At 39.5% G+C, this 26,988-nt stretch overlaps 1 protein-coding gene across 2 annotated transcripts in view; it reads left to right on the top strand.

Moving 5' to 3' along the window:
• The window catches only part of GRID2 (glutamate ionotropic receptor delta type subunit 2), a 692,796-nt gene that overhangs the window by 180,181 nt on the left and 485,627 nt on the right, over positions 1–26,988 (top strand). The gene's annotated exons all lie outside the window — the stretch shown is intronic.

Raw genomic sequence — 26,988 nt, 5'->3', positions numbered from 1 at the left:
TCTCTCTGCCTTCCTCTTTGCCTTCACCTTGCAGCCAGGAATTGTCGCTTCTCCAAGGAGATGCTTTCTGTGCCCAGAAGCTTCATCCTGGCCCAATGCGCAGCAGCAGGGCAAAGCAAAACACCAGCTTTCTCCCTTGAGTGCACCCACATTGTGTTATGTTTAAAAGAGCGTAGCATGCATTATACCATAAATTGCAAATTACAAATAAAAGACACTGGTCATCACAGCAGGTCACAGTTTGTTCACGGGAGAATTGAAATACATTAGGAAATAAGCAAAAGTCTAGACGTGTATGATATTTTGTGAAGGCTGAATAATACACCAAGGGTAAACAAGTACACAGCATTTGTTCACTGATGGCAATTCATGGTACTGCTAAGGTCTATGGCAAAGCTTTCCCTCGTTTCTGTAGAATTGGATTTGGCTTTAGTTAGTTTTACTTAAGAGGTGCTGAGCTCTTTTAAGATTAATCAGAGTTGCAGTGAAAGATATAATGCACGAGGTATAAAAGCAAAAATATCATTAAGGCAGAAATCTATTTAGCATTACGACGTATGGTCTTACTAACGTCAGACTTGGAATACTGTGTGTGATTTTGGCTAATACAACCACCCTGTTATACTAGCAAGTGGAAAAGCAAAACAGTTCAGTGTAGGTATCAAAAATGTATTTTATGAAAAAACAGTGCAAAGATAAAATTTGAGATTAGGGATAAGAGATTAAAAGATGACCTCATTTTTTCCCTATGCATGTAAGTGTTATATACTGTAAAAGAATATGAAATATGACTTGTTCTTTTTTATTTATGAGGAAGACCTGTAATTCATAGTCATAGCTGGAGGCAGTTGAATTTTGGGCTAGCTATGAGATGATTTTTCCTTTTCTTTTCTTTTTCTTTCTTTTTTTTTTAATTCTTGGACAGTAGAACGGTTTGCCATATGATATTGTGGAAGCTCATCTGTTTAAACATGACTTACAAAGATTTTTTTTTTAAAGTGAAGATTATGCCTTCCATCGTTATTCTTGATAAAATATACAGATAAGAGCATCCTCTCTTTCTTCTACTGCTTTTGCCTACATTCATCTTAATAGCAAAGCTGTGTTTTAGTATGACTGTATTTTCCCTTGGCAGTCTTAAGCATATGATGATGTTTTGGAGCCAACTATTGAGGGATGAAATGTATTGCCTTGTAAAAAAAAGAAGAATTTGACACCAGGCTAATGTAGTAATACTAAAAGAAACAAGACTTTTTAAGAGAATTCCTTAAACACAACAACATGACTGTCCCATCAGCTTAGTTACTGACAGTGGTAGTTGCAGATTTTTAGGAAAAGAATTAAAGGACTAGAACTGGCATCTGGCAGTGCTTCCTTGGGTTTGTCCTCTCGCCATCCTACTACCGCTGCATCTCTGTTTAACAGGCCCAGGTGGGCTGCAATGAATCCAGTTAATCTGTTTTTGAACCGATATCCCCTTGCACTGTGGCAGTGAGCTGGCTGTGTAAAACAAAGAAGCAACTTCCTTTTTATTATGCACTTGATGGTTCCTTTCTCATCTCAGTTTCTCTGCTATGGATTTCCAAGGCAGAAGAACTGGCTATTGAATAGAAATTCCCAGCAACCTCTCTCTGCTTGAAATATCATCTGTAAGAGCTATGTGAGTGTACTTCATAGTTACATAGCAAGAAAGGTCAGAAATTCAGCCATAACTTTTTTAGAGATCCATTTGAAGATCTTACGGTTGTATTTGGAGTTGGAAGTGAGCTGCTAGTACACACAGATTTACAATACGTGTTGAATACCCTGATGCTGCTCCAAAGACAAGAATCTACTCAGTGAGCTTTGGTTTTGTATAGACCTACATTGGTTTTAATTTTTCCTTATTTTTTCTCTGTGTGCTGTGTCTAAAATACAGTTAGGAAAGTGGTTTTTTAGTGATGCTGTAGATATCGCTGCTCATTTTCAGTTAATTAAATGTAGTCCTAGGACACTGTTTGGCTTTAAGAAAAGCATGGTTCATGAAAGTAATTTTCTTTCATGTGTCACAATAACCCTTAATTTAGTCTGTTAAAAGTTTGCATGCTTTTAACTTTCAACTGCAGGTTTATTTTGATCATTTAATTTCCATTTGGTAGCAATGGAAGGGCCACTCATCTTCACTCTGTTTTGTTAAAACAACTAAATAATGAAACTTCTTACATGGATAGCATTGGCAATCGGATCTGATCAGAAAAGTACAGAGAAGAACTAACGGCACAGGCTAGAAACAAAATTGATTTTTTTTTCTGGACTTTTAATTAGAAATGTATAATTTTTCAGAGTTTAAATTTACTTCTCGGAAATGAATCATCCTTCGGAAGCTCACTTTCACATGCTTTTTCTTCTCTAATGGCTTTTATCTCACCTACATGCCATAGTGTGATCTAATTTTCCATGAAATTTTTCCACAGTGCAAGATCATTGTGCAAGTTTTCTGCTTGTGTTGTTTCTGATTTTATCCAAAAGCTATGTTGGACTGTTTCAAGTGGAAATTGGTAGACGTCAAACCTTGGGCTATACAGGCAAATTTTTTCACTCACGCTGTTGGTGTGGATTACCGTTATGGTTAGGGCATTGCTCTGTGAGAACTGCAGCAGATCTGTCGCAGACCTGCATGGGCGCACGTGGCAGGTGAGATCTGAATTTGCTTTATGATAGGAATGGAGGCAGTGAACCTTCATTTTCTAAGGAAGTAGGGTGGAAATTCCAGACCATCACTCTGAACATCAACCACAGAAACTGTAACTGCAGGTATAACGCCCTTCTTACGTGCCTGCTTGTCTGAGGATAGAGCAACAAAACAAACTTGAGTAGAAAAGCTTCGGGGAACTGCTTTTAATCTGCGTTCTCTTAAGAAGCAAATTTTGTTTGAGGGAGTTTAATAACATCTGGATACCAACAAATCCGTATAATAATTCTGCAAATCATTGTTTCTGAATTCCTGCCGGTTTTCTTTTCTCACCTTCAAAAGCAACTGGAACAGGACAGTGCTAGAGAGTTATCAGATGCTTTATCAGACATGGTTTTCTTTTAAGGTAAAGAGGCGGGGGGAGATGAAAACAGAAGTTCTCTGATGACGGTATAGCTCTGGGATTGTGCTTAATCCAATTAGCAATGAATAATTAGCTAAAAGGACATAAAAGCAGGAATATCTGCTGTCCAGCGCTACTGATACACCCTGTAGAACTAGAAAAATGGAGCTAGTGAACAGCCAAGGATTCTGATGCAAATGTTCACACTTCGCCCTTAATCATTCTATCCATTGTCTGGTTTTATACTGACCTCGGTTGGACCTTGTCTTCCAGCATATAGGAGCACACTTGAAATGGTGGTATTTCCTTCTGTTAAATGTCTTTTGATTTTTTGAGGGGGTTGTTGAAGGGCTTGTCTCAAATTAGAATAAATACCTCTTTTCCCCTTTTCTGTATTATATTTCTTTTTCCTCGCTTTTTTTTAGAAATTGGGTTGCTCATAAGGGTACGGTTTTCAAACACCTTTCTGCATTTTACCTTCTAATTACATGACAAAGAGTGAGTTATTAATGCTGTAATAAACTATCTGACTGAGTTAGCTGGAGGGAATTCCATTTTTGCTTAACTTCCAACATTTATCAAACCCTAAACTGCTAAAAATTAAATCGAGCCCTTAGAGATAACACTTCTCTACTAGTGTTGTGCTGAAGCTGACACTAACATCCAGGGGTTATATTCAGTATTGCTTGATTGGCATAAGTAAAAATCAAACTAAAAATTACATCACATTTCTAAAACATGAGATTTTATCTTTGCTTATAGGCATTGCTTTCGCCTCTCATTAGAAATTAAAATTACAGCTAGATGCATCAGTATTCCATACAAATGATGCCTAATATTATCAACTGTCAGGTCTAACAGATATCAAAGGCAATTCTTGGCCCATGTTGCCTTGACAACACATCTTGGTTTTGGCCTTCTTTGTCAATTCAAATTCTTGAGTTCATAGAATTTAATTAAGCTTCTTTTTCTTTTCTTTTTTTTTTCTGAATAGAAATCATTCAGGGATGTCACAGAATTTGAAATATATTCAAATAAAGCAATTAAGAAGTGGATGCTTTAACAATTTGTCTAATATTATGTGCTGAAAACGGAGCGCATCTTACCTTCTTACAGTCTGCTGTGCTGTGAGGCTCCAGTTGTGTGCCTGTCACCTAGTAAAGGCATGTTCTTACACTAATACAGTAATTTTCTCCCCCAAGCCCCCAGTATCTTTCCTCTAGATCCAGCCTCCCTGAGGTTGAGAGGGGTCGTCGTTATCATCTAGCCAGAGACTTCTCTTCCAGGAGCTGGCGCTGAGCTGCACCTTTTAGAAAGCACCAAGCTTAATGTTAATGCTGCTAATGCTGCAGAGCTGATGTCAGCCCATGATAAGGTGCTTCAGTGGTTCATTGCCTTCGGCGTTAAAAATATCCTCTGTATTTTTAGACTGAATTAATCTTACTTCAGGTTTTGGCCATTCATTTGTGATTCTTTCATTATCAAATTTTTCTGCTTCATGTAGTACTTAAAGACTGTAATCAAGTCACTCCTTCATTTTCCTTTAGATCAGTGAAACAGATTGCAGCTCCCTTTTATGTCGTGTCTTTCCCAGTTCTTTAGTCCTGGGGCTTGGAGGTTGCTTTTTTGAATCTTCTTCAATCTTCACTAATTTTTCTGAAGTTCAAACAGCCAGTCAGGACCCAGTAGTTCAGGAGCATTTTGAATCGGTGATAAATTCAGAGGTACTTGGAACTCTGCTGATCCTACTCAGTATTTTCTTTCCTATACACCTCCAAGCTCCAAGTTTCACTCATAGCATTGCAATGAGTTGCTCGGGTTTGTCTGGCTAGATGCTATGATCTGTAAATCTTCTTCAGAGCTGGCTTCCCAGGAGAGTCTCCACTGAGTAAATATAATCTATGCTGTAGATTCCTAGGAATGTGAAATTACAACGTTCTACATGGAAAACTACAATAAAAATATGAAAATAGTAGGTAGTTTGGATCACAGCCGTCACAACAAAAGTAAACTACATCCTGATTTTATATAACAGAGGAAAAATATCAGACTTTGGTATTTGTTTTGACTTATGTCTGTACAGATTATTTTCCTCTGACTTACTTGCAATTCTGGCTTTACTGTCTGTCACAGTCATTATCTATTTATTGGTCTGTTCCTCAGTAAAAGGGTAGGAAAAGCGACAAATCATCAATCAAGCTGGAGTATAAGTGATCTTTTTATATTGTTTGGTTTTCAAAATAGATAACTATCGAACGACAGAACAAATGGCATGTCCATGCAACATCTTGGTTATTGCCACTTTCTCGCAATTTCCTGTCTGCTGGAAATTCAAATCTTTACTTCTCTAATGCACCTCAGCCCACTTGTGCTTGCTGCGCTATTGTAGCACAGAGCTGTGTGTGTTACTGCATTTGTGCCTCTGTGTTACTTACTTTAATAAACACGTGGCAGATACTGCTGCTGTTTCTGGAGAACCTTTTCAATTTTAATTCCCCCGTTTTCATGGATATACATTTCAGGTCAAAATTTTATCACAAAGGGATTTTGTACTGCGTTTTTCAGTTCTATTGAAGAGCAAATAGACAACTACCTTTATGATGGAATATTTAATTGTAACAATTTGAAATGGGCTTGCACATTTGTGTCTGGTTTTGAGGGGCTAAAATACAAAAAGACAGGGAAAAAAGGACAATTTGTTTACTTACACTATTATATATATTTAAAGAAATACACTGTGTTATTCAAATAACTTCTACAGCATGCTACCGCTTACGCTGGTAGTGATTTGTGGGTTGGTTTGTTTGTGGTAGCACCAGAAGTCCCTGATTAGAAAGGAACTGTCATTTTCTGTACTGTGTTTAGCACATGTAAGAAACACTGTCTTTGCCTATGAATAGGCAATCTAATCTTTTAGTCCTGTTAAAAGCAAAGCATAGTAATTATGACTAAAATTAGCTGGAGGAAGGAGGACTGACAAAGTTAGGCATAACAAAATGAGACCATGATTTAAGATAGCTTCTTAGTTTTCAAAGTATTGTTTTACATATGTCAGAAATAAATTATATAAGTTTTCCACAAGTGCCGCTCAGTTTGGCCATCAATTCTTAACTAATAGCTTTTATCAGCCATAGGCAAGAATTAATCCTGGAGAGAGATTTAATGGGGAAAAGGTGGAGTGCATGGAGGAGCAAGGTACCCGAGAGAAAGAAATGGTGTATCATAAGGCTGCTTTAGAAGCATCATTTTTTTCTCTCAGACTGCATTGTTTACCGACTACGCCAGATAAATTTGGACTACGGCGGCAAGACATCTGCCACTGTAAACTCTGTCTCAGTGTACAAAAGACTGCCCTTGGCGCAGCAGGGATTCTGCAGGAGCGGGACAGCTTGTTGCAGTTACATGCAAAAAAGTATTATGTTTAAGGCTTGATGTTTTAGTCCCCAATTTTTGCAATTTTAAAAGTAAATATTTGTTTAAACTATGTCAATTTAAAAAATGTTCATAACTGAAAAGCTTCTGGCTTATACTTTAAAAACATAGCCGTCCCACAGAATTAAGCTTTTTCCTGACCTGTTATAATTTTTATCCTTAACTTGAAGTAGTGTGGGAGATTTTAAAGAGTATTTAATTTTTTTTTGTGGAGTGTGGATCATGTCTGAGCTCCAACAAATTAGGAATAATTCTTGGGTTTGCAAGGAAGAGTTGTAAGAAAGACCTATTGGAGAATCTGGAAAGTGGTTAAAATAGCCCACTGTACGTTTAGAGGAGTGAGTCTGAACTTTGCAATTATTCCTGTGTATTTGTTTTTTTCAGAACTGGAAGTCAGAGGAGTGGGTTGCAGCTTCGCACAGATTTGCGTCCTTTGCCCCTCGTTTTCGCGGCAATAGTTTTCCACGTTCCCATGAGCTCCCTAGTTTCCGCTCCGTCATCCCGCGACGTCTGTCCTCCTCTGTTTCTCTCGCTCCTTCCCGGGTGGCTGCGTCCCGGCCAGCCCCCGGCAGCAGGCCTGCGCGTGGGCGCGCGGCCAGCCGGCAGCCTGCCGCGAGGGCCCCCCTGCGAGAGGAGTCCTCCTGCTGGAGAGGGCCCCAGTTTGGGTGGCGGCGCTCAGCCCCGGGTGAAAACTTTCCGTTCCCCGAGACGAGGAGCGGCGCCGGGTGCTGGAGAGCTAGCCAGCCCTCCCAGAGCGGGCTCTCCGTGGCCGGCCTCCTCCACCCACCTGCACGTTTTGCAAAGTTTTCTGAGAATTCCTTGGCCGGTGAGTTAAAATGTAATTGGGAAGAGCAGCAGTGGACACACGTGAGCCTCGGTTCCTTAAAAATTGGGCTGAAATGTTGTGCTGTTTATCTTTGTGTTCAGCGTTGGGAACGTTTCTCCCGGGTACTCAGAAACTGAGAACGTTCTGTTTGTCAGAAACCGTGGCCTTCAGTCCGCCTGGAAGGGTGAAGATCTGCGCTGTGTTGTAAAACTGGGATTGTGCGAGTAAGCTCAATATCCTGATGGGAACAAGAAACTGATGGCACCATCACAGAAAAACACTAGGAGCAGTCAGAGTTGCAGGGTTTTAATCAGCGATGGCTATTTCTGCACATGGCTCTGCATATTCCTTTTCATTGTGTGCAAATCGAGTTACAAATATTCATATTTATACAAGCTAGCTAAGCATTGCATGAAAACTTGCAGCCAGGAAAACACACAAAACAGAGGCAGTGCCAGTGCTAGTGTATGACAAAGGATATATTTTGGTGCAAGTCTATAGGGAAATGCAGAGTGTTACGTTAGCCGGTAAAACACATGACACTGCATTTGGGATTTGGGCATGCTAAAGGCAGACTGTGCCTGGACACGCAGTTCTTCACCCAAGGGCCTCTAGCTCTACCATCAGCCTTTGGAACAGATCTAGAGTCGGTGTGGAGCTATGTAACGGCTGGTAAAATCTGCAGGGATTCAAGTACAGGACAATGAAAAATAATAACGTACAGCAGCAACAAAATTTTATTTGGTGGCTGTTCGCTTTCTACATAAGGCAGCAATATCCTTTTAGGACTGCGGTTGTTAGGGTAAAGAGCCTTGCTTTTCAGCTGCTTTATGTATGTTTATTAATTGCGTTATGAAACTAAATTAAATCACTGGATGCATGAATACTCCAGTTATCTGCAATTAGGTAAACACGATATTGTTCTTGTAATGAAACAGTAGGTATTTAATTTTGACGTTCCTGCTAGGCAACTTGGCAAACAATCACAAGTTATTGTTGTGCTGTGCAGCTTCTATGTAAGACTCATTTTCCCAATTATTCTGTGCTACGTTGTAGGATACCTTGTAACATAAAAAACTCCACGCAAATTATCTGAAAACTAAACCCCTTTCCTTGTCTCACAAAAATAATCTTGATCAAAAAGCCTGGACATCAGCGGTATGTTCTTTCTCTTCATTTGTAAGTGAATCAGATTCCCATGCAAGATTTATCTAATAGTTTCTTACAACCCATACAATACATTGTACAAACAGTGTATGTCCTGATGATATGAGAATTCATCACTTTTTTTTTTCTTTTCTTTTTTTTTCTTTTTTTTTTTTTTTTAAGCAGGGGAGCAGAAACCTGCCAAAATCTTGGATTTATACGAAGCTAAAATTTGAATAATGAGTTATGTAAGCAGAGACAGAATAGATCTTTAATACTGTTCATGAGTCCTCTAGGAAACAATGGTGAATGTCCCGTCATGTTGCTTGATTATTTCTTTGAAATGTTCTGTATATTGTGTGCTGCCAATACAGTGTAATTTAGAAAGTTGCCATTTAAATCTGCATACCTTACTGTGATATTAAGTGTATTTAAACCCCATAAAATGCTTTCTAATTTATTTTTCATTTAGTCCATTTAATAAAATAGCAATAATGTTCTTTCAAGTGAAAGTTATGGAAGGAAAATTGTTCCTACTTTTAAAATACACTCCTCAATTTGCTGTACCATTTATTGCACTGCAGAAGTCATTTACCCTCTGGAATATTCACTTAGAATAAAATTATTGCTTAATTTCTTTAAAAAACACTAGAGATTGGTCATGTTCTTCATAATTTTAAATGAAATTCTGGACATCGTTAATGCTTTACTGGTATACTTATCCTTGAGGGTACTGGTTTTGATTTTGTTCTCTTGAAGACTTGTCTTTTGCAGCCATTGGGGAGAAATTAAAGAATGACAAAAATATTTCAGTGATAATACTAAGTTATCTTAAAGTGTTTTACAGTCTCCTGTTGTTGCTCTCAGGTGTCTTCCTGTTATAAAAGAAACTGGGTCTGAAATAACCTGCATCGACTGCGCAGGTGTATGGGGAGGCATATTTGGTTCATTATGAGTGTTGCTGGAAGCACATACGTTTCTGAGGTACCTAGATGCTTAGAAGAAATCTAGGAAGAAAAGTTCTATCTAAAAATGAGAAGACGTGTCTCTTTGGCTTTTAGACTAGGTTTAAGCCTCTTCGGTCTGGTCAAAATCCGAGCACTGTTTTTGCTCAGGTACCTGCTGCTCTGCTCCTCTGCTCTTGCCTCCCCACATGCAAGCCTCTTTCAATCCCTGTTGTCTTCAGAGGGTGGGAATTCACAGTTCGAGTCGGAAAAGTAGCGCTGTAACCATGACACTTCTAGAATTTCACTTCTGTATTTCAGTGATTTTCATATAAAGTATTCTCAAGTAACAGTATGTGTTTTCTAAACTGCCAGCCCTACATGGTACCTCTGGGAGCCATATATCAGACTGTGCTGCAACTTTAATGATGTTGCTGTGCTTAAATGATATTTTTCATTGTATAATTGCCCTCCACTTACACCTGTGCAGCCCTATTATTTTCAGTCAATATGAGTAGTTGTAACTGCTTGGAACTGCTGATTTGGTACATAACGCATCCGTAAGAGCAGAGCTGGAATCACTGGTTTGCCTTTGTTATCCTTCAGGCTGACTGAGGCCTTGTTTTATGGCTCCTCACAGAGCAGGTTTGTTGCTAGCTAGTTGAGCGTGATACTTGCCACGGCGTTTTATGGATGAAAAACTCTCCTCCTCCCAATACTTTCCCGCATCAATTCAGATTAGGGATAATATAGTTTGAGGGAGCATAAAATAATCCCTTTTGGACTGTTAGCTTGGGTGTAAGATTGGGTTGCTGTTGTCATTGATCGATTGTTTTCTATGGATGTCTGAGATTTAAGGGGATTATATGCAAAAGCGTTGAAGTCATCGTTGTTTAGTGCCACAGATGTGTGTCTTGGTCCAGGAGGGGGTTTTGGAGGATGGAGCCTGAGTGACTGCTTTGTTTTAAGGTGATTTGGGACTCTCACAAACCAAAGACTGCTTGCCACACTTTTACAAACATGAAGATTTTACCAACAAGCTTTATTCTTTCCCCGGTATTAAACACCAGTGATAGTGATGCTCATTTCTGTTCAGTTACTTATTTAAATTGATGATCCTAAGTTGGTTTCAATATTCTTTCAGCAGAAATCTTGTACAGTTTGGTCTTCTTTATGGATGTCTTACTGTTTGTTTATCTTGCATCTAAATCCTTCACCCTTTACCTGAGTGGCTCCTAAATATTTTTTCTCAATATAATATCCTGCCAGGGCTTAGAGTAACTGAAACATAGATGATACAGATAACCAGCCTACTATTGGAAATCGCAGTGGCCTTAACAAAATAATTGTGTTCAAGTGGGAATAAATAATCACATGTTGCATGTGGCATAATGACAGTGTTTTTTTCTTCTTTTCTTCATACCCAGCTACAAAGCTGTAGCTGGAGGGGGTACTGTGGTTAGTGGGTAGATAGGGAAGGGTGGGCAGCAAGTAGCAGTCAAATGTTTCTTACTGCAAACAGTTTTCTGTAAACTTGGCTAAATAAATAGAGGAGATTGCTCTGTTGTTAAAGATCATGGTTAAGAAGGGACAAATGCTACATATGAAAGACAAAAATGCTGGATCATTCACATACTGAAAATGGGAAAGCAAAATAACCAGTAGCAAAAACATATACATATAGAAAATATGAGTGTCTAGGCTCACATGACATGCCTATGTTTGACCTTAAAACTCTAACATGCAATCCTTTTCTTTGTTTCTTCAGCCTGATGAAAGATGTTATTAAAGCAGGACCCCCCCTTTTTTTTTCCTTTTAAAAAGTCACTTGCGATTTTCAAATTGTTTCCAAAGAACTGAGCGTGCTGTCAAAGGCACGGGTTTAGCTCCAGTGTGCAAAAAGACACCTTTGACAATGTCTTGCAGTGATGATGAAAAATAGGAGGATCCTCTCTCTGTGTGTGGGAAGGCAATGGAGAAGTGTTGCTGCAAGCCTATCTATAATTACCCTTGATGGTAAGACAAACGCCTAGGTTTAAGTCTTTAGAATATCTTGTTGTATTTATATATTTTGCGACTAAGGAACAAAAACACATAAAAATCTAGTTTCGTAATGGTAGTGCGGCTTGTGCTCCCGTTCGTTAAAAACACGTTACTGTAAAAATTCCTTCCAATTTCAAAATTAACATCATTGCTTTATGGCAACACTTGTGATGATTTGTTCTGTTGTTCCTAGATTATTCATGAACTTTCCATAATACCTTTCACTTTGTTTGCGAAGCCATTGCAAGCTCCGCAAATAGGCTCAGATTTAATTTAATGAGTTTCCTGTATGTAAGGAACAGTGTGGGTGTGTGTTTACAGATGCACAAAATTGTGTGGGTTTAAAAGCAGGATGATTTGTTCTTTTGGTGTATGAAAATTAGTGTTCAATTTCTAAGCTCTTAATGTTCTTTACTAGGCAACTGTGAGTACTTGTGGTAGAATCCACATGAACGTTGGATTTCATATGGTTACTGAACAGGGCTTTCTTATGGAAGTCATGAAAGGGAATTAGACATTATCTGGACTCAGAATTGAAAACAGAGAAGTAGGACTGGACTGACACTTGCTCCCTTCCCCTTGTGAACATCTCGATCGTGTCTGTCTGTCATCTGTCTGTCCATCATATCCCTTCCCACTTTTAGTACCTCCTCACACGCCGCACGACCTCTTCGCATGCGTTCCCCAGCAGGAGTGTTTGGTTAAGCTAATGTTTGCTTTACCCAACTGAAATGCCTCACAAGATGCATTTTTTTTTTCTTTTTTTTTCCCCTTTAGTGTTTTGTGTAAATGAAGCATAAGTAGTTATAAAGTGTAAAGTGTAAGAAAAACAGTCTGTGGGGGATACCATTTGTTTAGTTTATTCAGCTCTTAAAATCTGTTATCTAAACTGCCGCAGGTCTCCTGATTTTTATGAGGTATTTACAATTGTCTGCCTGACAAATTATATTTATGATGTTTTCTTCTCAAGTTTACTCAGATTACCGGAATTAATGTAGTCTTTTCCTGAGGAGCTGAGCGGGGCTGTGCTTTTGGAGATTGCCATCACCATCCCTGGGTCTAACTCCGTATCTCCACGTACCGGAGGAGCGGATGCTCCTGAATCTTTGCAGAGGATGATGAGGATGCTGCACCTTGCCCTCTTTCAGCTTGAGAAGGGGTTAGCTGGAAAACAATGTGGTTTTTAGGAAAGCACAAAGGTGATGAACCTGTGGGTTAATAAGGACTGCTTGGCATCCACCAGTTCCCTTAAAAAGTGTCCCAAAATGAAAGCTTGTCATCCTTAGAGCTCCGATTAGAGGGTGCGATATTAGTACCATCTTTCCTATGAAAAAGTGTTTGGGAGGGATGATTAACGCACTGGTTGATTCTGTCTTTGAGTCCTTTTAAATAGCGGTGAAGTCTTCAGGAAGAGTTTAGTTTACCTCATACTGGTTGCGTTTTCAAAGTGGCTGAGGCAGAGCTCTTTGTCTCGTCCCCACCGCTGTACGGTACATCTTTTCCAGGCGCTGTCTGCAGTAGCATCACTTCTCTGTTGCTGTGCGATCACTGATCGCACTCTCAGGTTTGATTACGTTTTGTGTCCTGGCATCTGTTTTTTTCAGATTTTCTTCTTACATGGCAGCTCTAAAATACCACTTTTCTTAGCCACACCCAAAGCAAAAAGTCATGACATTTCATATCCCAGTAATGCAATATTCTGTTTCCTGGCCTGGCAGGTGCCATATTTTCTGATTTGCTTCTAAAGAGAGCTGCTGCAAAATATTTTTCTTACGCTGTGACTTCAAGCATTTTACCTGCCCTCAGTTAGTCTCTCTAATGGCCCTCCCCTCCCTATCACGACAGCCTACCGTGCTTGTTTTTTCTGTTAATGACGAAAGCCTTTCCCAGCCTCCCTGTAGTTCATTTGACGTCAAACCGTTGACGGCAGTTTTGGTCAGCCTGCATCATCCCCATGTTAACAAGCTCACACGTCCTCCTTTTAGCTTGGGAGGTGCCTCTAGCAGCGCGCACAAGCCTCCACCACTCTGTTCATCCGGGCCGCCTTTCCCCAATACACCCTTTCCTCCGGAGGAAGCTTGGCGAGGGTTGGGCGACCGAGGCGCCTGTCGTGCTCACTAATAACATCTCGCTGTTTCCGTACTCTCCCTGGCTTCTGTCCATGAGTTTTCTCTTGACTTGCACTTAGATTGTCAAGTCTGTAGGGCAGAGACCGTCTTTTTCGTTCTGTGTTTGCAGTTTGACAGGGATTCAGGAAAGGCTCCCAGATGGAATGAGAGAGTGAAAGATTAATACTAAAAAGACAGAATGCATGTATATTGGAAATAGCCAATATACAGATTGGTAGCTTATTTAATGGCCACTTTTAGTACAAGAGCCTTGACTCTCCAGCGTGCTACTTTGGAGCAATGTGTGATTTTACTCTTCGTCTTTTCTCCTTTTTATACACGACCATTGCTTTGCAATTTTGTTGTCTGCATCTGCTAAGAAGCTGGTTTATTTGCCGTATGTAAAAGTGTATCTAGAGGCTCAACCTTTTATAAATAAAAATGAATGTGAAGAAGGAAAAAAAATCCTATCGGATAGATTTCTAAAACGTGAGATGAACCTAAGGAAATGAATTCTGAGAATAAAGGAAAAGAACTTATAAAGTTTAGAAAATGCTAGGAAGTCGCACACGATTTTGCCTTGAACTATGAATATCTCTATGAACTTGCTAGGCTTACATTGACTGTAACACAAGAGAAGCAGCTTCTGTTGAAAACTTGTTTGATTACACCCTTGAGAAGTATTTACTTAAAGCTCACTGTTCTGACTAATAGTATAAAATGTTTTGCTTGTAATAATATCTGCTTAGACTGGAAGAAAATGGGGTACGAATCAGACAGAGTAAATTTGTTTTTAAAATGTGAATGCAAGTGCAGCTGACCCTTTCTGTGGAGTCTTAGGGCTCTAGGAGCCAGGATCTGATGATCTGCTTTTCATCCTGTTGCGTTTACTGATGAGTGTGATCTTTCAGCTAAAACCCAGGACTGGTTTCATCTCCCCAACTCTCTTTTGCAGTATCCTCTTTTCTTATCTATGAACTTTTCCATCAAATTTCCCTCTAATTTACATATTTCCTCTTGGAAGGAGGACTACAGTGATGTTCCCAACCCATCAAGCGTAGCATCCCTTTTCAGCGCTCTCCAGCATTGGTTGCTGTGTTTTTTCTTTTTTCTTTATTTAATTCACTTTTTGCTTCTTATGTACTCTTTTCCACCAATGGACAAGCTATACGATTTGCAGTACAAGAGCGGACAGCTGACCTGTTGAGGCCATGGTCTTGCTAATGCCTGATGTCAGAAGTAAGCAGGGCAAGAAAACATGCTAAACAGCTGCTGCTGGCCTGAAGCTATTCCTAGAGGAAGTTTTCCTTTGTGATCTCTGTGGCAAAGTACTAGCACACAAGAGCATGACATCACCTCTTTACTCCAAATTCTTGTTTTAAATAAAAAAACCCTTGTTTTCTGTTTTTATACATGTTACCAATAACAAGCTCATAAAACAAATATTTTCTGCAGCAGATGAATCCAAAGTGACGTAAATATTATCTCAGTGTACTTGTAAAATAAACTATTTTATTTTTATCTTCATGATTTATCTTTGCATTTCCTATACCAGTGAAATAGCTTCAGTTATTAAAGTGATTATGCTACTGTGCTTGCAGTGTGCTTTTTAGTGCTTATTAGTATGGGTTTGCATTTATATTTCAGTCCTAGTTTTAACAGTAGATCATATGAAAATCCAGCTGTGGTACTTGTTGTAGTAAACAATGGTGGACTTGCAGTTATAACTAAGGATAGCACTTCTCTTCTCCTATACATGTAGCAAAGAGCATTCTAATATAGAATATTGCCGTTTGAAATACAGCTCACAAAAACATGGGAGAATTATTCTGTCGGATGTGTTATCTAAATTGTTAACAGTTTTCATCCCCATTTATTCATTCGATTACAGTGCTAATTATAATAGTTTAAAAATGACTTAATTAGTAGGATTTATTTTTGCTAATTGCTAGCATCTACTCTGTAATGCAGCATGTCCATAGCTGAGCTTCAGCTCAGGGGTGAGTGACGGCTATTTGATGAGAGCAGACTTTGCTCGACTTGTGCAGTGCAGAGGCAGGTGGCCCTGCACTTTGCCCTTTCCCCCTTAATGCCGGCGCTGAACTGACCCGCAACGTTAGGTTGAGCGGCAGCATGGACCTCCTGAAAGACTTGACTAGTCGGCTGGGATGCTGAGACCTGACACCCCCGTGGGACTGGCATCCCTTTTCCCCTTTCTCCTTTCATCTACCTGAAATACTTCTGTGAGGAGTCTTTAGGTCCGCCTGTGCTATTAGAGTAGTAAAGCTGAATCTTAGATGAGGCTAAAGATATGGCTCGTCATTTACGAATACGCTGAGTGATGCATTAGATGGAGCACACAGGTTTCTTGGAAACTTTTCTAAATGCTACAGCATTTAGTGGCTAATCTTGAAACAGTGAATTGGGTTCAGACTCTCTCAGAGTTCCTTGGGATGCGTATAAGGAACAGGAGGGAAGTGATATCCAGGCTTTCTAGAAATATTCAGGTTGTAGAAATGAGGTTTTCGCTCAGATTCTCAGTATATATTATTCTGACAAATGCATACTTTGCATGAAGCAGTGCATGTCTTTGTCTTTTTCCTTTTAAATGGCAGGAATGAAAATAAGCAATGGCAGGTCAGGCCCTAATCTGATAAATGCATCATATAATTCTTCTGAAGTCAGAATGAGGTTGCCTTATTGTACAGTGTGCTATTCTATGAATATTAATACTTAAGATAAATTTTGGCTAGTAACTGCTTTGCTCTGCTTTTCTGGATTTTGGAAGGGGTCTCCAACAGAAGCCTGGTAAGGAAGAGGAAACATATCTGAAGCAGAGGAATTGCATAGCTTTAGAACAAAACATACAGTCATACAAATTTCACACAGTTTCTTATTCTACTGTAAAATTGTCATCCAAAGGGAAACTTTTAAGCCAGATGAGCAGTTTGGATGCAGTCTGCAGCAGTTCTCAATGCTGGCCTAAGACTCTGTTTCAGCAGAGTTTGGGTTTTGTTTTCCTTTATTTTTCAGTTTGTTTGAAAAAAAATTTTGAAGCAGTAGTGATGAGCACAAATCCTGAAGTAGAAAAAAAGATGCACTCAAATCCGTATTTACTGGTTTGTTGCAACAGTACAATATCGCACAGCTTTCTTTTTGCCAGCCAAACCTGTTCCAAGTATGGCTGGGAAAATCAGTCACTTTGGCTAAAGAGAGCTGAGAGGGACGAAAGCAGCGTTCTTGTAAATGTATGATGTTTTGGGAAGCTTATTTGAAATGCTTTGACATTGTTTGTCACCTAGTGCTGTTTTTAAAAAAATGCAGATACTGTTGGTTATTGCAACTAACTGCTTAAGTCACAAACAGCCTTTCACCTGTGAGATGCACTTGTCAGATTTTTCATCCAGTCCCATGGGATTTTTTTGGCCTAATGGACATCCATATAAAAAGCTTAGATTTCATTCTCTCTTTCTCTTTCTTTTTTATATAAAATACAAATAGAGAAATATTTTTATTACAGGATTTGCAGTTTAAAGTTAGAGAATACCTAACAGAGTGAACATACATTAAGATCTAAGCAAAGAGCAGTGTATTTTGGTGGGAGCCTTTTGAAGCCATCCGCTGTTGTTTACGTATTTTGGTGGAATCAAATACACTCTTCAGAAAATCCTAAGAAATGTTTATGCCCTGTAAACTGGCAAACATGAAAGTGATATATTATGTCGGCTATTTTAATAGGAGGGGATTTTGTATTGTTTGTCATCCCCGAACCTACAGGCGCGGACTTTGTGTCCTGCAGCCAGCAGTGAGCTGAGGAGGTTTGTATGTGCGCCTGTAGCAATTCAAAGGCTCTGTATTTGCTTGCTTTCCCTCCAGAGCTTCCTGATGCAGCAAAGGCAGGGGCTTCGTCCCTGTAAATCCAATTCTGGTGCTGCCAGGGGAATGATACACTCCATATTCTGTTTAATCATTGGTTTTCGAGGGCAGCAGATATTGCTGCTGCAATGGAACAAAAAGCCGTAATATATATTTGAGTGTAACAGAATGCAGGGTTAAGTATATAAAGCTGGATTTTCAGAAGTGTGCAAGTAATTTGGGAGCAGTTTCTTTGAAAAAATCAATGGGAATTGTGCTCCTGTGTAACGTTAGGTATTTTGGAAAATCCCAGCGAAACATCTAAGGTGGTGTAGTAGGTAAACAGTCACAGAATTGTGTCATGAAGCTTACAGAAGGTGGAAGCAGGCGGATTCTCATGGAATATGCTTTTTGCTTGTTTCCTGTTAGTAAGGACCTGGGTTTAATATGCTTGTGTGACCAAATTTGCACATGGCTGAGTCTGTGTGCTATTTGATTCTATGACATGTGTTGCAGCATCAAAATAAAGGATCATAAACACGTACTTTTTCTTGAGTCCTTGCAACCCAGTTCTAGTGTTAGGGCTCTGCTCTGCTGTTAGCTAGAAGCAATCTTTTTGCTGTAAGAGCCATATTCAAATATTACCTTAATAACACTGGAAAATAACAGTTTCCTTAGAAAGATCATAATTCTCTGAGGATGAAATAACAGTAAGGAGGAAGAAAAAAACATTTTGAAAGTACTTTAAAAATGTTGTTCATAATGACTTAATATTTATTTTCTTGCTATTTGAAAAGAGCTTCATTGCCTCTGCAAAATAGCATACTTACTTTCATACTTTTTTTTCTTTTTTTTCCCCTATGCTTTTAGAGATTTGGCAGTAGATTGAGAAAGCCGCATGATTTTTAAAACTTGCAATGCAATGCAAAGCCTGACCCAAATTTTCCAGACAGTGAAAAGCTTGAGTGAAATGTTGAAGGAGAGAGAGGGTGGATTTGGAAGAATGGTACAGATGAAAAGAACAAGAATGTACTAGATTCAGTAAAGAAGATGAAAATTTGTGGACTTTATTATTTAAAAGAGAATTCTTACACTGACAACTTCTTGATTCCCCACAACTTTCCCTGCTCTCACTGTTTATTCTTCTCCTTTCCCTTCCACGCATATCTTAAAACCTATTTTGCAAGAGAACCCAGTCTAGGTTTTCATCTTTGTTTCTTTTTTTCTTTCCAGTCTTTTCTCCTCCCTGTGTGATTGAAAAAAAGGGGAGAGATTAGAAGAATAAGACATGAAGTAGGAAACATAAATGAACCTTGGAGTGATCATCACTTGGAGTGATGTAACTGTAAGGAAATCTTTTGGCTTTATTTGTTACTTAACAGTAGAAAATTCTAAGATGTTAAATTTCCAAATTTCCTACCAGGTTTGACAATGACTAAGGATTTCCCTGTAGGACCAGTTTTTCTCACATTCTCACTATTTTCTCTGCTTCTGAGATTCTCCTACCTTCAGCATTTGGTATAGCTAGTATAAAACCAGCTGTCAAAAAGAGCTTGTGCATCGCACAGTCTTTTTGCAGTGTTCTAGGATTTGTGAAAAAGAAGAAACTTTTTTTATTCTTAAGAAAGAACAGCTCGTCCTGATGTAAAAATATTGCTGCTAATTTTAACTGAGAAAGAAAATATTGCGGAGTTTACAGGTTGAAGTGGAATTAGATTCCTTACGCAAGGACTTCATTTATTTATTTTCAGGACTAATGGATGTCAGCTTCCATTTAATTAGAAATCAGACCATCAGAGCTCTGAGCTCTGGTTATAATACGTTAATGACATAAAATGATCTGGACCTAAATCATTTTAGAGATGGCATTTTCTGAACTGCTGTAAACTCTGCTAGTGTTGTGTAATAAAAATACAAATCAGCTGTAGTTCTGCTTTCTGCATGAATTTGTGTGCAGCAAGTCCTATATTTTGATAGACAATAGCTAACGGGTCAGAAAATATCTCAAAAGACTTTTAAATCTTGACAGAAATTTGATCTTCGCACTGATGCTTTGCTGTGATTTTCAACGAAATGAATTGTATACTTTGAATACTGTATTTGAAGTAAAGATAAATGCATGTTTTTTGGTGGCATGCTGATTTTGATTTGGGAAGAAATAGTTTAGTGTAGCCTACTGCATGTCGAGTTTTAGGGACGTGTGTGGTTTTGGCACGTCACACTGTCTTCAGTCGTTGCTTCTGTTCTCTAGGAGAGAGGTGTTGCCAAACTTCTGCACAGGCGACTTGGAGAAAAAATAAAGATTAATGAAGTCCTTCTGTGTAGTAGGTGTTACTAGCTGAAATTTGGCTTTAGCTGTCAGTTGTGTGTTTCACACCTTCTCCAAACAGAGGAAGAAGCAAGAGATGCCCCTTTATAGCCCCGGGGGCTCTGGGCGCAGCTACTGCAGCCTGTGTTCATGTTACGTGTCAGGGTGGCCTTCTGCATGTCTCACCGCTGTCATGCGCCAGTGTATTTGGAGCAGCGAGCTGGCCAGCTCCTTCTTGGGAAGCAGGATAACCAGGACGGATCCTGCAGTTTCAGGCAGGACGTGATTACTTATTGCTTTTGAAAATTCAAAATTCAGTTCAAATTTTGAGGCTGGGGCTGGTGGCAGCCGTGAGCCCCAGCCACCTGTCTGCGTTCACACAAACAGCGTACGTGCTAGGAGGCTTGTGTGATTAATGCTCGTGCCACGTGCTCCCTAATTCCTCGGCATTTATTTAAAACGTGCTAAGCGGTGTTGGCTTTACGGTTGAATGGTTCTAGGTTGACAGTGGCATCTCTCGACTATTTAACCCTGACCGTTACGGGACGTAGAGTGTGTCATACCTGTCACAAAAATACAATGGCAAACATGGGACCTAATGCCAGACCCTTTTTATTATTATTGTTATTATCAGTAGGCTCTGCAGAGTCAATGTCAGAGGCCTTCTTGATTACCGTAGAGCGAGAGATAAGCTCCTGTAAATTGATGCTAGCAAAGTGCTGTGAAATTCAGAGTAACACCTTCTCCGGGTATTGCTTATTCCATTATACTGCACTGCTTGCCTATCATATTTTTACATTGCCTGTTTCCCAGCGATTGATTTTTAAAGTGACAGAACATATTCCTTTCATATCAAAAAAAAGCTTAAATGTGTGCACACAGGTTATGTGGTGGAAAGGAGTGGACCTAACTACAAAAACAGTTGAATGTTTCAAGTATTTATTCTTTGATTAGGAATCAGTACTGGAGGAATCAGTTGTATGCACTGTACAATTCAGAGATAGATCCTCTCTCTGCCCTGGGACACTAACATATCAGACAAGAAGGCAAATAGTGTTTTTTTTAAGGTAAGATGGGTGTTTATCAGCGGAAGTGATGGTTGTGAATGCTTTGCCTTCTAAATCATTGTCAAAAGTCTACACTGTGTCAATTTTAATGGCTAGAACTGAGTGAAGAATGGATGGTGAAGTGAGGAGGAAATGGAGTGAGTAATACTTAGAATATGGGAATGTTAGGTTTCGATTCAGTCCTGTGAAAAAGTAGTGAAAAGCACATATAAAAATCACAGAAATGGCCTTTCTTATGTCAATGCATATTTTTATAGATAGGCCAGTAGGCTGGATACAGTTCCCAAAACTTTACATCCAAAAGCTTATGTTGTCCCTATATATGTGCTTTTTTATCTGCATATTTTGCTCTCCTTTAGATGCAGGGTTGATCGTAGTGAGATCTGGTTGTGGGCTGCTGAAAAAGTTGCCATTCGCCCTCTCCTCTGCTCTCCAGGCTAAACCTGCTTTTTTGCCTGCCAGAGCTGGGCATGGGACTTGCTTCATGTTCATCTGAGATTAGAGATCCTTCCTGGTTCAATTTGTTTTCTGTTTAAATTATTTAGCTACACTGGCAGTTGTTTGTGTCAATCTGAAGGTACTTCTTTTTGTCAGGCTGTCTGCCCAGAAAGGATCTAATTCTTGCAGTTCAAATTAGCACAGACATTTGGAATAAGTTGTGGAAAAACAAATTGCTGCTTCTGCTTCTAAGATCAGTTGACAGACAGGTTTGTCAACCCAAAACTCTCTGCGGGAGTGCTCCTGCCAGTTCTGGCAATGCTAGGATATCCCATCAAAATTAAAGACCCGATGGACGATAGCTAGGCCTACACTCAGGAGGGGGTAAATTAGGCATATGGAAAGTCAAGCTTCAAAAGCTGGCCTTTGAGCATCAGCTCCCACCTTGCTGCTCTTGCTTCTAAATGTCCCATGTTGTATTAGTAATTAACTGCTGATTAGAGCTGGAGTGTGCACCTTGCTACCCCGTGCCGTAGGTGAGTGAATTTAAATAATGTTTAATTCCCTGTGATTATTCCAGTAAGACAGGCAGACAGAGAGCCTATCCCTGGAGTAACTTAGTGGCTAGGACACTGTCCTCACTGTCCTGTGCTGAGGACTTAAACACAGGTTTAAGTGCAGTGCTGGGCTTAGGAGTTCCCAAGTGAGTGTGGGCTGACCACTGCTTACTGGTGTGGCTTTACTCTTTTTGCTTTATTCAAGGAAAAAACTTCATGCATGCACGAGGACTTACGCAATCTTTTAGCTTTTACACAGAGGAGGGGAGATTCGAGCGTCGCAGAAGTGGTAGGGCTCATCGAGTCCTCCCGAACTGCTAAACCTCTTTTATCAGCAAAGAGGCTTTACACTGAAAAACTGCTAGTGTCAAAATAATTCCGCATGAATAGTAATTGTTTCAAAGACTAATATTTTTTCCATCAAATAATTCTAAGGAAGAAAGTCCTATACGATCTGTGAGATATAAAAATTGTTTTATAGATATATAACAGGCTTCGAAAGGAACAATTCAGAATACCTCTGAAGCTGAATAGAGAATAACAACCTCTGCAGCTTTCTTGTGCCTTCCCACAGTGCTCAGTGGAAGGCATATAATTCCCTTTCAAACTTCATAAGAGTGTTCAGCTGAATAGCAAGATGAAGGATTATTTATGAAAATCTTTAATTATGTGAGCAGTTCTTTATAGCTCTCCTTTATCTCTCTAGTTCTGTTACTAGCAGAAATTGCAAAACATAATTCTCTCGTGTTAAAGGAAATACGTTTGAAACATTACATAAAATTTCTAGAAAGGCAGTGCTTGGAACCCGCGCTCTCGTAGAGATCGGGATTGCTGGAGGACAGGTGTCCCACTTCACTCCTTTTTTTTTTTTTTTTTTTTGCTTGCCAACGATGCTGTCTAGTTGTTAGCCAACGTTAGCCAGCGTTTGAATGCGGATCTAGTTAAATCCTGCTAGTAGCTCTGGGAGTGCTCGCCAAGGTAGGCGTTTTGAATGACGTATCACTTCCCTTCAGCAGGGCTGAAAGACAGCTTACTAAAACTACCGGTAATACTTGGTACTCCTTGAAATCATCTAAGTGTTTTTTTTTTTTTTTTTTTTTTTTTTTAATTATTGTCTTTGTAGAGATGGGGCTTACCTAGTCACCTACCTGTGCTGAGGAAGGTATCATGTATGAAGGTGTCCCCGGGGCAAAGAGCAAAGCAGCAGCTGTTGTTTTGTGTTCTCTGGGAAGCCCAGAATACGTCCAGCTCGCAGTAGCCGGTCTTGCGTTTTCACCCTTGCATAGTGCAAGACAAGACTTTTGGAAGCTCCTGAAAGGAAAAGTGCCCGCTCCTGCTCCTTGAGTGCTGCCTCACTGCACTTCAGGCTGATTAAAGCTTCGAAATGAATAGGAACAAGTATATGGCACAGCATATGTTTGCAGAGAAACGCGGAAAACAAAGGGGAAAAAGGATAATGAAAATGAAGTGGAAAATGAAGAAAGCGAGTGCTATTTTTGTGCAGTCTGGGGACTATGCGTACGTCCCAGATTGTTTCCAACATTCCAGTTTTAAGTTAACTTATATACTGTTTTACATTTCCACCTTGAAAAACTGTCATATACAAAATGGTGTCATAGCTGCGTGCGATATTGAGTAAGGGCTCTCAGAGAAAATATAAAATGTTCAAGTTGCAGAAGAGAGCAAGTAAGTCACAGCCTGGATCCTGACATTCATAAAGAGCTGACAGGAATATAGGCAAGTTTGGATATCAAATAATTAACACACAGAAAAGAAAGGAATTATGAAATTTAGATAACCTAGTGAAGTGAATATAGGAGAAAACACTGCTCTTGTATCACTAAAACACAAAATTTTTGAGGATTATACTTTATGTACCAATTAAGCCTTTAAATCATTTGCATTTGCTTGGCTTAGCTTTGCCAGAAGACATGCTAGTCCTAGTCAAAAGTAACCTACCTCTTATTATTATATTTTAATATGCTTCTATATCATTAGTAAGCCCTTGCACGTGAGATCCCCAGAAGTAAAATAAAAGAATTTAGTATTTCTATGGCTAATTAAATGAAAGAGGATAAGCAGAATTTCTCAGAGCAACTTGGACTGAAAGAATCCTCTAGGTATGTGATATTGTTTTAAGTCTTCAAGGCTGTGGAATTTTACTACTAGAAGTATTATACAACATTTTAAAATATAAAATGTTTAGAGTAAAGAAAACCTTTAGTATTTCATCAGAAAATTCTCATTATGGTAGCTGTTCTTGCAGTTTTTAACAACAGGTAATTCTACGTAGTGTGGCGTGACTGAAAAAAAAGGCAGATCTTAAGGTCTTAGGTCACTGGATGGAGAAATGTTGAAACGCATGGTAGAAAAATAGGCGGTGTGCATGCTGGCAGGCTGACGGAGTTCTGGGTAATGGGTTGTTTTCCTCTTGGCCTTCCTCCTTTCCCAGGGCGATCTTTGCATCCCTTCCCCACGCTCAGTTCTTTTTCCTGCATCTCCTTATCCACAGCCGTGCGGACACAGCCGCATGCGGACAGATGCAAGCCCCTCAGCCGTGGCTCCGGGCAGCCCGGAGGCCGTGAGCGTGCTTAGCACCATCCTGAGCCCAGGCTGAAGCACGCCGTGTCTCTGAACAGATTGTTTCCTCGGGCTCCGGCTGTGCTCACAGCGGTCTCGCTCGGCGGGTCGGCTGTGAGCACGCACGGAGCGAGCTTGTGTCTGGCTGGGAAGTGGCCGGTGCAACTTCTGGCTGGCGGGTGGGTGGCTTGTTCGCTGCTCGTGGGCGCAGGGGCTGTGAGGGCGGGTAAGCGCCGCTCGTGGAACAGCTTTTCTACACCTTTGGTACACCTCACCTCTGTAATCTGTTTTTCCATTCGCTCTGTTGAAAAATCACCTCGAAGCACATTTCTAAATGGTGCTAGAAGTTCACTTTCCGTACTGGAGGAGTATGCTTGCAGTATTGGAGGATGTTTTTTAACAGTAGTCTGAAAATACTGTTTGAAGTTGCTAGCTCTGTCTGGGGTCTGTGTATAAGCTTATTTCTCTTTCTGCAGCGTATGAGTGCTTAGTGTTTTAGTTATGCCAAATTTTAATGATACAACAGATTAACATTCAGAGATACATTCCCTTGGTTACAATCTGCTTTCAGATAAATTCAGTAGTCCTTTTTTTTTTTTCCTTTTTCCTTTTTCGTTTTTAACCATCATAATAGACATTTCATCTTATAAGCATCTATAAGAGCTATTGTCTCCACATTCATCTGAATCTTACTGTTGGAAAGATTACTTCAATTTTAAAAGGCAAAGCAAGTACATCATTGTGGTGATTTACAGTAATGTTGTGGCGTAAATGTTTAAAATGCAACACAATATTAGGCTCTCTTTTTACAAACCACTAGACAATTTACCTGAGTAGTCTACAACAGATTTTTTTTTTTTTAACTTGAAATAACATAACAACTGTTAGTTTTGAAACTGCAAGTTTTGAGGAATCGTGTGCAATTACAGTGGGGACATTTAAATAGTAAAGTGAAAATTGGGCAATGTTCATCTTGCTGTGTAAATATCCTAATAGGAATCAAAATACTACAGTATGGCAGTGAAGATGTATTACCTGGTAACTCGGTAGCGTTGTTAAAATACCTCTGAATCTGTAAAGATAAGTATCTTAAAAGGTCTATGCGTATAAGAAAAAGAAAGTACCAGTGTACTGCTTATAACTGACCGCATTTTTTCTGTGAGTCTTAAAACAGGGGTAAGGTACCAGGGAAATCTTCTCTTCCAGAAAATGCACCAATACTTTGCAGAAAATGCAGACGGCTCGGGATGTGATTTTTAAAAAGGAATGTAGCCTTCTGAATTTGTAGTTTGACACCAAAATCAATGCCCTGAGTATGGCCTTAGTAAATGGAGGGGAGTGACATGCCTATAACAAGAACCCTGAGGTGGTAAACCCTGGTGAACATCTGGACATTTATTCAGGTGATTCTTTTGAAATTTCTTGGTGTTAGTTCAGTAACGCTAAGGTTATTAATATGATCTTTGTCACCGCAGCATCTGGACGTTTCCCAAATGCTAATGAATGCATCCATGCAGCATGGTGGTAAAAAATTATCTCCAGTTTTCAGGCAGGGAATAAATATTGAGTGTTGCTGCATTCCCAAACCTGCTGAAGACAGTAGAGAAATTATCTGTGACTTGCCTAAAGTGAAAGAAACAGAAGTTGTGTGACAAGGCTGGGAACTGAACCCACAACGTTCAGGTTCTGGGGAGGATCTAACCTCTGTCTTCTTAATTAAGCTTTGGAAGCTATAAAAGCACCCTGTTATCCCACAGAAGCCTCAAAATTTCTCATTTCATCTAAAGGAATCACAGGGTATTTAGCATTGCTAATGCAAATTCTAATTCATGTAAATTACTTCACAAGTGTGGCACATTTCTACCCAAACAGCTTTTATTTCACTGAGTACTTAGCATTTAGTACAGCTGTGGAGGACGCATGCAGAAACATACCCGACATAATAGGAAAACAGCAGTATTTTGTGGAAGTGATACAGAGATAATGTATGCAGAATAGTGCTCAGGTGACAGTGATACTCCAAAGAATATCATGTGAGCTGGAGGTTTTTCTTCTAGTGAAGTGAATAAAAGTTAATGCTACTTGAATTGGAACCTAAAAACTCAAAAGACCCTATGGTTATTTTAGTTCTGCCTTTTTTTTTCCATCTACCTCCAGTCAGTAAATGGTATGCTAACCGCATTCAGAGGATTCCCTAATTCCTGTCCAAAAGAAGAAGCAAGGATTTAATCAGCCCTGCCCTCATTAGAATCTTTCTAATGTAATCTGTTGTTCTCAAAAAGCTTAGCTTCAGATCTACCAAATGTATTTTAATTATGTTTTAGGTGGATTGTGTCTGGAACCACACAGTTGCTGAAGCAAATTAATCCATTACATCAGCCAGTTCAACTTCTTTGTCTGTAGTAGAGTATTTACAAAAGAGTTAGAGACTAGCTAAAGGCACTCAGCAGAGCTTTAGGAACAATGCTTCCTTACAATTCATCTTTTTGTCCCCCGTCCATGCATGAAATCTAAAATAAATAAATAAATAAATAAAATAAATGACAGCATATGCGTCACTGGTGCTTATTTTCAGCTCACAAAGTAGATATTAGGAATGATATTTACCAA

This window comes from Rhea pennata, chromosome 4 (genome assembly GCF_028389875.1).
Source record: "Rhea pennata isolate bPtePen1 chromosome 4, bPtePen1.pri, whole genome shotgun sequence".
NCBI classification, from domain to species: domain Eukaryota; kingdom Metazoa; phylum Chordata; class Aves; order Rheiformes; family Rheidae; genus Rhea; species Rhea pennata.
Note: the sequence above shows the minus strand (reverse complement) of the source record. Positions and strands in the feature narration are given on the sequence as shown.